This window comes from Cupressus sempervirens, chromosome 6 (assembly GCF_028749045.1).
Source record: "Cupressus sempervirens isolate cs-2001-9-10 chromosome 6, ASM2874904v1, whole genome shotgun sequence".
NCBI lineage: Eukaryota > Viridiplantae > Streptophyta > Pinopsida > Cupressales > Cupressaceae > Cupressus > Cupressus sempervirens.
This window is the reverse complement of record NC_143123.1, coordinates 96,450,693-96,463,018: the sequence shown is the minus strand read 5'-3', so window position 1 is coordinate 96,463,018 and position 12,326 is coordinate 96,450,693. Positions and strand designations below refer to the sequence as shown.

Sequence of the window (12,326 nt, the reverse complement as noted above, 5' to 3'; positions counted from 1 at the left end):
ATGTACTAGGTGATTGCAGTGGCTGGATACCTATGCATTTTGGTGAGATGGATCATTTACCATATAGAAATTATTTCATTCCTATTTTTTGAGGCCATGAAGATACCTTCCATCTTTGATTGATCAGCTCTTTAGACTTGGTCTTCTCTACCTAGTCATATTTCATATAGTGGAGGTTCTTTAGATCAACAGTTTGGTGTTGCATACAATTGATTAATTGTGTATTGTCGTTGATGTTACACAAATGTAATAATCATTATTAGTTAGTAGATTCCAAGCTCACTTGGGTAGTGAAGACATTGTTTTGTGTCTACCAAGCACTCTTGTGTTTGCCTAGTTTAGAAGGCAGTGTCTACCGAGTTCACTCAGGTGTCAAAGGAAAAGATGCAGAAAGTGAGTGCTAACCAAGCTCACTCGGTTAATGAAGGAAAGTTGGATGGAACCAGTGCTAACTGACCTCACTCGGTTGCCAAAGGATTTTCACGAGTTTTTAGTGTTAACCGAGCTTCTGTTGATTAACAAAGAAAATCATTTTTGAGTTAGTTTCTGGGTCGGCTAATGAAGGATTTTCTTATTTTGGTATATTAAGCTTAATTGATTTATCTATTGTTTCCAGCCGACTAAGGTGATGAATATTAATTATTCTAAGTTTTATTTGAGCCAACTAGACAAAGTGGAAGATATAAGGTCAAGTTGGGATTTTAAAGTGTGAATGAGAATGTATGAAGATGCTATTGAAGATTTAGTGATAAGACGATGATGCAAATTTGAAGAATAAGAAAAATATCCTTGTGGAGCAACAAAGCTATATTTGATCAGGAAGGATCAAGTACAAGCCAGAACAGAGATTTGTAATTAAAAAATCAGTTGCATTCAAATCAGGTCATCTTATTGTTACTCTCTAACTATTGTAGCAGTGATCTAAATCTCTTAACAGAGTTGGCTTAACAACAATTTGCAAATCCTCTAACAAGGTGGCAGTTCTTCTAAATTATCTAAAGGCCTCTAACAAGACCACTCCTAACAGGATGATTAAATCCTCTAACAGGGTCACACCTAATAGTGTGTTTTTAAACCTTTAACAAGGTTAGCTCCTAATAGGGCTCACTTCAGAAGAGTGAAAAATAGTAACTAGCTGCAATTGGTGATTTTTTCCAAATTGGGTTTCCATGTTAAATCCTAGTGTCATATGTGTTCATGTTATTCTCTTTTATATGTTTGCAACTCAGTTAAAGTAATGGTAATCACATAAAACATCTAAAAGTTTATATGTTAAGCATTTACCGAGCTAATTAAGTTATTATCGAGTTACAACCTTTTATGTGTGTTTATCGAGCTTCAGCAGTATTTAGTTTTCAGTTTGCATTTCTATACTAACATCTAAGGGATCTGAGATTTATTTTAGTAGTAATTGATTTACCCCTCCCCTCTTAGTTACTACTCTTATATTTCCAACATTTGGTAGTGTTTACAACTTCATGCTTCGGTGGTATTCTTCATGATCATCATTATTCCTATCTTCTTGAACATTCTTTCCGTCTCTTTTTGGAGTAGGGTTTTTCCCATGAGGTTTTCTCTATTTCTCATTTTTCAGAGATTTGATTGTGCTTGGGTACCTCATCAGGCCTTGTTGTCGGGACCCAATTCTTCTTTTAGTAGTAGTTTCTAGGTTTTTAGCTACTCCCTAAGTTTATCTTAAGGGCGGGGCGGGGGGGGGGGGGGGGGGGGGGGGGGGGTGGGTGGGGTTGTTAGAGTAATAAAGTATTGCCTTATTAATTAAAGCATTTTGATTTAATTATTAAGTCATTTATTATCTCTAGTTTACTTAAGCTACACCTTGGGCATATAATAATTAATTCTTTTATTAATTATTACCATGCAACCTAGGTTATTTACCTATTAGGGTTTTGATCTCCTTTTATAATGATTGATCTTTTTGTAATTTATTCATTCACTTTTGATAAATAGCAATCTCTCTTTTTTCTCATCAAGAATGTCTCATCTATGGATTTGGGAATTTTAGCCTCCATAACTTTTGCTTCTCTCTTTTTGTGACAAGTTTTTGCATGCAGGTGTTTCTTGGGAGTTGTGGGCTTGATCTTTCATCAACTTCAACACATATCGCTTTGAGCTAGAGTTTTCCAAATCTTTGTTACCAATCCTTGTTCTTTGAGGTTATGCACAAGTTCATATTGTGTCTTCATTGACTCTAAAAAATGGCATGATTTCTCTCTCAAATGAGAGTCATCTGTAAAGTTCCATTTAGAGTTACTCCATTGAATTATTTGGTTTGTAAATTACATGATCTATTAAAGTTAATAGCTTAGTTTGAAAATATTTTGGATTGTTGAGGCTCCAATATTGAGGAAACATAATAGACATGGAATCAAATAGTTTGATTAGAGAGAATCTTTGTCTAATCTACAAGGAAAGGTCATAGCCAATTTTGTTCACAAAATTAATTATAGGCTCAACAATCTTGGGAAAGACTTCCTTTTTAACTGTTCATAGTCGCGTCTTGGAGTTCTTTCCTAGTTTCTTGAAACTAACTCTAGCAAGGTAGTGCATTGGTATCTCAACTTTGTGTACATTGGCACATAACTCCCCATTTTCACCAATCTATAAAAAGTTATTAGAATTGTCCAAATCTAGGAGTCTCATCCAATCGACAAATCTTACATCATCACATAATCTTTTTGGAAATTGATAGAGATTATTGCATCATGCATGTCAATCTATGTAACAGAGCATATTTTGCAATATACATAGCTCTTGTTTGGACTTTTTCATTATACCTCTCATTTCCTTTAGCATACAAAGAAGACCTACTAATGTTAAGAGTGTCCCTACATTACTTAGCCTTTGAAGCAACTCAAGAAATTTTGGTATGCCTTGTATATTCATCATGACTTGAGTTCATTAGACCAAGAAACAATGGATAATTTGAAGAAATTGATCTGTCGGTCCATCCAAAGAGATCCATCTGGTATCATTGCCCTTAAGAATCTTGGTCCCATTGGTTAGTCCTTTAGAAAAGTATTGAAATCCCCTAAATCATTTCAAACTTTGACAAAAGTGTTGGTAGATCTCTTTGATTAAAACTTTAATTTTTTTGTACTGGAGAATACTTTCCTACAATGCCAAAAGCTAGATCCACTATGTAGGCCATGCCATGAATACCGATAACATAAGTTGGATAATAATTTTCTATCTGTACACAAAGAGTGTTCCTTTGGCCTTGCATTGGTGAAGCTCTTTCCACTATAACACACACCAATTTTGGTAATCATAATGTCATCTATACCTCCATATTCAATTACTTGAACTCTTTTCTTGTTCAAATAATTTGTTTACTCTCACATTATCCTTCATTTTAACGACAATTAGTAGTTGAGGTTGGTGGAAAATATTGTGTATATAGTATGGACATGCATGCATCCCAAGAATAATTATTTACTATTGTAACTCTATATAATGATATTGCAATAAATATCGAGTCTCTAGTTTTTTCCTTTACATCTTTTAGAACTTCAAAAAGCTAACTTGCCCATTCCCATCTACTATTTATTCACCAATGACTATTAGGATAGTTAATTTTTTTTAGAAAGTATTATAAAGCACTCAATGATGGGTAGTCTATCATAGCATTCCCTTTTTGTCAAAATATAAAAGGCAACACTTAACCAAAGATATTTTCCCATTTGTTCTACTTCCTTTTCCTTTTCAAGAAAAGATTCAACATAGACTTTTACTTCGACAAGATTTGTCTATATTTTATCTTGAAATTCAAAGAATTTTGTATTCCTAACATGTTGAGATTCCTTCTTTATTTTCAATCTTATCACTAATTATTCAATTTCATCTATGATTTTCTTTTTCATAGACTTTACCTATATGCTTCTCTATGGTGTCATTTCTTAGCTGCAACATCTTTTTCTTTTTATTTATCCTTATGAATATCTTACATCCACATTCTACCAAAGGCTCACCTTGAATTGGATTATCCACGAGTTCAATTAATTGATACTTTGAGGCCTATTCTATTTGAAAATTCATGATCGACAAGTTCCCCTCCTAATCTTTTTTTGATTTCATATATTTTTTGACTTGTATTTCCTTTTTCCCTTTCATGTTTGTGGACTAACATCATCTCTAACATTATGATCCAAGTTCATCATGACCTTAGATATTAAGGTCACCAACTTCTTCAATATGTCTTGTACTTGCAGGTTGGGAATCTTGTAAATGTAAGTGTGATGATGTAGCTTCTTGATTTTGGCCATCAAATTTTCTACCACCAAAGTATGATGACGAGGTTCTACATGTTGTTGACCTCTCTTGGTTTTTCCTAGATGCAGGACTCTTACCCTTATTCATGTTTGACATCTCCAACAAAATGAAGGCCGCCAAAAAATATTAGCTTGTTTGAGAAGTGACAATAGAATATAAAATATATTTATCTAAATATGATTCATTATTCATACAACCTACAATATAAAATGTAGATGTAATCATGTCTAAGGTCTCCTAGGTGACATTGACCACTAACTTGTACCCACTAAATAAGAATGAGCTCAAATTAATAGATGGATAGAGATGAAATGAATTCAAAATAATGTTACACTTCAAAAAATTAGTTACTTACCTTTGCATCAATTACAGTTGCCAATGCCCTCAAGAGTACGAGACTTTAATACCAATCAAAATTAAGAGATAAGAACCAATCAAACCAAATTATGTAAAATAACAATGATCTATGAATGCATTTATACCAATCCTTTCTGACGAATTTAGTGGGAAGCTTATATGGTATACAAATATTTGGCAAATCCTGCATATTAATAACATATCTTATGTCATTTTTGAGACAATTATGGGCTGCCCAATGAATTTATATGAATAATAGATTTGGCAAAAAATGGCATTGTTTTGTGACACGCATCCACAAAATACCAAGTGAATTTAGGGCCTCCTCTAAATAAATCTTTATAACACCATGGAAAAATTTATGCCCTCCAAAATTTCCTTTTGAAAATAGGTAGAAGTTTCAATTAGTCATGTCCAAACAATAAATTCAATTAGTGATACTGTGCAATAAAAGGAGAAAATTTCATAAACCACTGGGCAATGGGTTTGGGAGTGCGACCCAATTTTTATAAAGTTCAGGTGACATGACCCACCCAATATACCCAATTTATTTGCGAAATTCAAGGTCATCAATGTACAAAATCTATAGCTACAATTATCCCTGGAGGACAGTAATTGAGATAGAAACAAATAGAACTATTTCCCTTAATACAAAATGTTGTAAAACAAGGTGTAGAAAGCTTAAAATTTTAATTTTATTATGTAATTAAAAATCTCAAAATAAACATATAATTTCACCATTCCACATATATTTTAAATTAAGCATACCAAAAGAGACACTAGGTTTACATGGAGAAACCCTTTTAAGAAAATGATCCACCAAAGAACGAGGGAAAGTGTATTGTCATTCTTCAAATAAGAACACTGCAATAATACACTTCACTAGACTTCTCTAGATGATCCCATAAACACTTGAAAACAAAGACCAATTGTTGATTAAACAACAATGCCTTGACTCCAATTTATAACCAAATGGGAAAGGAAAAACTACTTCTATTTTCCCATAACAAGGAGCCAAAAACACTTGAAAAAACTCACACCTTGGAGAATCAATATCTAATAGATATAATAAAATGATAAATAATTCTTCAAGTAACATCTGATGGATACTAAACCCAAAGCCACTTAGACTTTATATGTTTCAAGTGACATATAGCTTGCAATGACTATTGAAATCCCCAAATTGACACCTTCATCCTTCCAAACATGATTTCCTTATGTATGAAACTTCATGTATCATTATGGATGTGGGAAGGAATGCATTTTATCCATTTTAATTTATATTTATCACCTCGTCATGTTCAACTCTTGAAAATGCAATTACAAAAAGCCATAAAGTATAATTAATTAATATTTTACTCATATGTTTTAGGAAACACTTTCTAAAGAACACAAACATATGAATGAATTTGGATCACAAGATTAATTTCACTTTATCCTAAAATTATCCCACTTGACATTTTTCATTGCAATTACATTCAAGAGATACATAAACTAAAATCAAGTATAGTGATCAAGGCTCATGACCCCTCAACACCATAAAAACTTATCTATGGTCACTAGCTTCATGAGAGAATCTACAATATTATCCAAAGTGTAATTTTTTTAAAATCAAGACCTATCCAATCCAACCAACTCTTGCAAAAAGTGATACTAAACATCAATATGTTTAGTTACATAGGATTTTCACCCAAACATACATTGTTCCAAACAAAATTATTTATATAATGAGTTTTCCCCCCTTCAGATACATACGCACCTTTGATTTTTTTGTAGAAAAAGTTCATTATCTCCACTAATCTGAAAAATATAAAACCATTCTTATGAGAAATGTTTAGCTTTAATAAGAAACACGGTGAAGAAATCTTGCAATATTAACTTTATTATGTGATTGAAAATCTGAAAAAATTACCAAATCCAAAAAGAAACATGTGATTGCACCATTCAACATAAATATCAAATTAATCATACCAAAAGGAACACCATATTTATATAGGGAAACCCTTTAGGGGGAAAACTATATTAGAGTATGAGGGCAAGTATATTATTATTATTGTCATTATTCTTAAAAAGAGAGAACCCCAAAATAAAACACTTCTCTAAATGATCTTCATGATCCCATACTACTTGGAAACAAAGACCAACTAATATCAAGAAGCTATGCCTTAAATCCAATGTATATCCAAACGAGAGAGGGAAACAACATCTACTTTCTCAAAACAATGGGCCAAAACCACTTGCAAGGCCTATACCTCAGAGAATGAATATCTAATAAATATAATACAATAATAAATGACTCTTTTTTAGTTCCCTAAATGAACACCTTTTCTCCTCCCAAGCTTAGTGTCATTTTCATGACCTTTCATATCTCATTATGGATGTGGGAATGAGTGTTTGCTATCCATTTTGATTTATATTTGTTACATCTTCATGTTCACCCCTTGAAAATGCAATTACAAATATCCAAAAAGTACAAATAATTACACTTTTTCTTACATGTTATATGGAACATTTTCCAAAGAACATGGAGACTAATGAATGGCTTAGGATTGTAAGGTTAATGCAACTTCATCTTAACAATAATAGGGAAAATATATTATTAGTGCATCAAAAGTCTACTATGGGAAAAAATTATGCTTATCACTATTTGAAGACATCAAAACTACACCAGCACCATGACCTTATTTGAGAAAGTTTCATAAAAATGATTAAAGTAACATGTTTTAATTATTTGTTAGCATCTATTGGAATAGGGATATATTTTTTATAATGAAAAAATAATCATATGATCAATGTTAATTTCAGACAATTTCACTTGACCATAAGACTTCTACCCATCCTCAATGTTATCCTTCAAATTTTGTTCTCTATCTATTTTCACAATGTCACCATGCAACAAGCATACAACATGTCCATCTATATGATTCATATAGTAGATTCCCCCTATTTTTTATTAAATCTCACTTAGGAGGATATTCCATCAATAAAATATTTGTCTTGGAGATTTTTTTGGGTAAGATACCAACCAAACTTCTATATCACTTACCAATAAGATGATATTCAATTCTCTATAGTCCATTGGAAATCAATTGTTGTAGGAACTTGCCACTTGCAAACCAAGAGCATTCTTTACATCAAATTACACATTGATGGATTCACTCATTTATTGATAATTAATATGAGATATAGAGTATCCATAGACAAATTACTATTAACAACTATACACCAAGGTTTACCTCCATGATATCATCCATTTTTCTCTTAATAGTGTACTAACTAGTGGTTCTTGTAGGACCTTAGAACTGAAAGATATAGCTTGATATTTATGTTTTAGAATTGCAAGAGCTTCATAAAAAGGCATATAAATTCTATCCTAATACACAATCAATGCCCTATCAAAAAGTATGGAAACCTTTTAAAAAATTCAAAAAAAAAAGTGATCCTACTTAAAGTGATTTCTCAAAGAAGGTTTATCCTCTAGTAAATAGAGCAATTAACATGTAATCCATGTATGGAGTCCAATCAAATAGTCTTAATTAAAATTGTTGGCCTACCATATAATGACATGTAGCATTCTCAACTAGTGTAAAATCCTAACACAAAATCACCTTGCTACCATAATATTTATAACATATTTGACAACCTGATAAAAATTGTATCATATTGCTTACATGGATGTCTATAGAACAATGACCTAAAAAATAAACATGAGCTAGTCACTTTCTATCATTTTTAGTGTTTCAATCAATAATAAAATAGCATAAAGTATATGGATAAAAAATGAATACATAATTTATAAACAACTAAGGAATGAACTAGGGTTTGCACAATTTGTTGGGACTAGAAAATAATTAAATTTAATAGAAACACATGATCAAAAATCATTTTACAAGATTGAAAGTATGAGTATACAAGCATTCAATAAATTTGAAGGATAGAAAAATGCTCACATATACACAAAATCTCTCTCTCTCTCTCTCTCTCTCTCTCACACACACACACACACACACACACACACACACACACACACACACACACACACACACACACACACACACACACAAACACGCACACACACATACACACGCACACCCACACACCCACACACACATGTGTACACACGCGCGCACACACACGCACACACACATATGCATGCACACACACCCGTTGCACACCCACCCACACACACACACGCACACGCACACACGTGCACACACACACACACATGCACCCAACTGCCCAATCACTACCACACACACCCACATATGCACCCACACACACACCCACATGCACCCAACCGTTCAATCACTACCTTCACCCTCCTCACACTCACACCCACACCCACACAAACATAAAAAATACACAGATGCATAGGTGCACTTGCACACAGACAAACACCCAATTTTAGTAGTTAAATTTAACACATTGCATAAAGATTCTTGGATCAAATATTGTCATATGATTACGAAGGTAATAAAATGGGTTCATAAAGGGCACTACATGATTTATGACCAACAATCATATCAATAGTAGGAATCTAAAAATACATACTTCTTTTTCTATGTAAAAATTAATTTTGTATCATATAATTGTATATTAACCCTTCTTTTATCTAATACTTTTAGCAATTAGATTTTAATTTTAGGCTATCTATGTTTTATTTAATTTATAGTAGTAATAGCTTCATAAGGCTCCAAATTTGTATTGGGATTGAGAGGGACTTCTTACTTCACAAATTATAATCATTTTTAGCTCAAGGAAGACTGTAACTACACTCCACATTCCCATGTCTTTCTTGCAAGCCTTTTCTTTCTTGTACTTTTGTTGCATCATCTTCTTAAGATGAGGAAAATCATAATCTAGAAATTTATATTGTTCTAATGAGTTAACACAATCCCAAGTGGGAAACTCATCATCATAATATTAAATCACATGTTGATATTGATAAACTATATTTAGATATAGATATGTCTAGGCTTCATCTTTGACCCATTCTAGTTCATGCCTATTATTAAATCCTACCTCCCTAGCATATTCTTCCTCTTAATAATGTAGTAATAATAACATAGTAGTAGTATGTGACATGTAACATGAATCAAACAAGGGATTTATTATAACAACTTAATACCATTCTCTCAAGGAATCAAGGTTTCTTTTTCATGATCTTTGACCTAGATGTCCAAGTGTTATACAAGTCCCACTAAATGAAATCTTTTGGTATTGTTTGGATAACAATATTTCTCGATTAGGTGCAACCTATTGACTTTAAATTATCATAATCTAGAAGGTGGTGACCCTCTCTCATTTATTCTACTTTATATGATAAAAATGTCCATGAGCTTAACTAGTTTTAAATTTGTACAACACTTCCTAGGATGACATATTTTAACATTAGCCTTTATGCATCATCAAATAGATAACTCAAACATATATTTTTATGAGGTATTGGGAATTTTAACACAAAATCCCATTTTCAAATCAAAGGCACTATAACACAATACTAGGAGTATGTATTCATTTGGCTTCAAACCTTGGTCCATTTCTCATCCCAAATATTGTTTCGTTAAATTTTAATCGTAAATTTTTAAATTACTATCTTGCTTATAATTATCAATGAGTTGAGCCACTATGATTAACTCTACCTTCATATTGTATCCCTCAATCCCTCATAAATTCATACCATGAGTTAATTTTTTAATCAAGTAAACTTCTTTAGCATCCTTGATCACTCTTTTCTTTATATTGAAAAAATAATTTTATCACAATATATTTTTCTTGAATTTTATAATCATTATGTTAACAAAGAGCCTCAAATAGTTCGAATTAATGGATAATTGAACATTATCACTTTGTTAGGTTTTGGTTGCATTATGTTTTTCTTTCACCCTTGGAATTATCGTCTTATTTGAGACGACATTTACTCACTAGAAATGACATACATAACCTTCCATAATGTTATTTATTTTCCTAGATTAGCCTATGGAAAATATTCACTACCAAATATATATAAATATTTCTTTTTTGTATTGTTGTCTTTAAAGAACTCATTTTAAAGGTTTGATCTCCATGTTATCAAATTACATTTCTATAATTGATATTCCTCAAGAACACATTGTTGATGGTATTTTAGATCTTATAGAAATAATATTGATAGGGAAGTTTATTGGTGCATGCCCATCTCCTAATGTTTAAATAATTGGTATATTACAAATAATGGTAAAAAGTTCAAGGGAAAATCAAGTGTCATCATGCAAAATAGTTTTGTTGTTGTTGTTGTTGTTTTAAAAGAGGATAAAATTCCAATCTACAAAAATAGTCCCTATGTGCAAGAGGACTTCTGTTGTTATCTTAAAAAAAGAGGACAAAAATCCAATATTTGAAAATAGACCATAGTGTTAGCATGAATGCTGGTGATATTCCTATGGAGTATCCTAGCATTGTTGGAGCATTTGGGAGATTGTTAGTATGATTGTGTGTTGCATTCATGACTGTGTTTTTCATTGATGTCAACATACTAATGATTATGTCAAGACTGACAGAGCATCATACATAGATTGAGATTATGAGGTTTGGGGATTGAGGATGAGGATAAGTGCAGTTGAGGACATGTTCTATAGAGTGTAATGATGATGTGGCTAAGAGCGCATGAGGAAATATGAAGAAAATAGATAGTTATTTGAGATTTAATGAAGACAGAGTTCTAGTAGAGTTCTTGAGAAGCGGTTTCTGGTAATTGGATTATATCTCCTAACAAAGATAGAATTTGGTTAAGCGCAGTTGGATAGAGGTAGAAGACATGATGATGATGGTGTGGTTGATCGTGCTAAGTCCAAGGTTGCATGTGTGAAGGATTGTGAAGACCGTGAGTGGGTAGAATTATATAATTATGAAAATATGTATTGTAACGTGTATTGTATTATCTTAATGTGGTCCTATTGTAATTGTAAATTGAGAAAGCCCCAACACTGACTCAATAATTAGTTTGAGGACTTGGTATAAAGAAAATTTGTTTTCCTTTTGGTTAAGTGTAATTGTGGCAAGTAATTGTGATTTTGGTTGTGAGCGAAGTATAAGTAATGTGAGTGGGCACACCTATATGTAAGATCCACCAAATTTGATATTAAGTATCTTGAGATCAGAGAAGTGTTTGGTGCAGATAAGACACGATTAGTTGACAGAGAAATTATATTTGGAAAAGAGACTGCAATGGACAGTTGTTTATTGGTATTATTGTACAAAGAATAGTAAAAAGGTTAGTTGGCTAGTGAGTTCGATGGTTTTTCCCTTGAAGTTGTTTGGATAGTGTGTACTTCTGCCTTCCACAAATCCTAACAAGATTGGCATAACTCCTAATAGGGTTAGAATCTCCTCACAAGGATTCAAAGTATGCTAACAGGGACTGATATGTACCAAACGTATTCCATTGACTCCTAAAATGGTCCATCCTCTTACAAGGAACACTCAATATTAGTACAACATTTTGTGGGTACCATCCCCACCTGGGTGTTCCCTCAGATCAATGATTTACCTAGTTAACAAATCTGGTGTTATTGTGTATGGTTATCTTCTTGTGGTTGTTGTACTTGCTGATTATATATTTATTATTTAATCAGAGTTATTTCAATTGGATAACTGATTCACCCCCCTTCTCAGTTATCTTGGTGGACTTTAGTTTCTAA

General features: G+C 32.4%; 1 protein-coding gene across 1 annotated transcript in view; it reads right to left on the bottom strand.

Moving 5' to 3' along the window:
• Positions 1 to 6,079: 6,079 nt before the first annotated feature.
• The window catches only part of RSY3 (Adenine nucleotide alpha hydrolases-like superfamily protein), a 246,350-nt gene continuing 240,103 nt past the window's right edge, over positions 6,080 to 12,326 (bottom strand). Inside the window, exon 12 of the mRNA XM_089786909.1 lies at positions 6,080 to 6,447. The gene's annotated coding sequence lies outside the window, so the exon portion shown is untranslated. The remainder of the gene's footprint in view (positions 6,448 to 12,326) is intronic.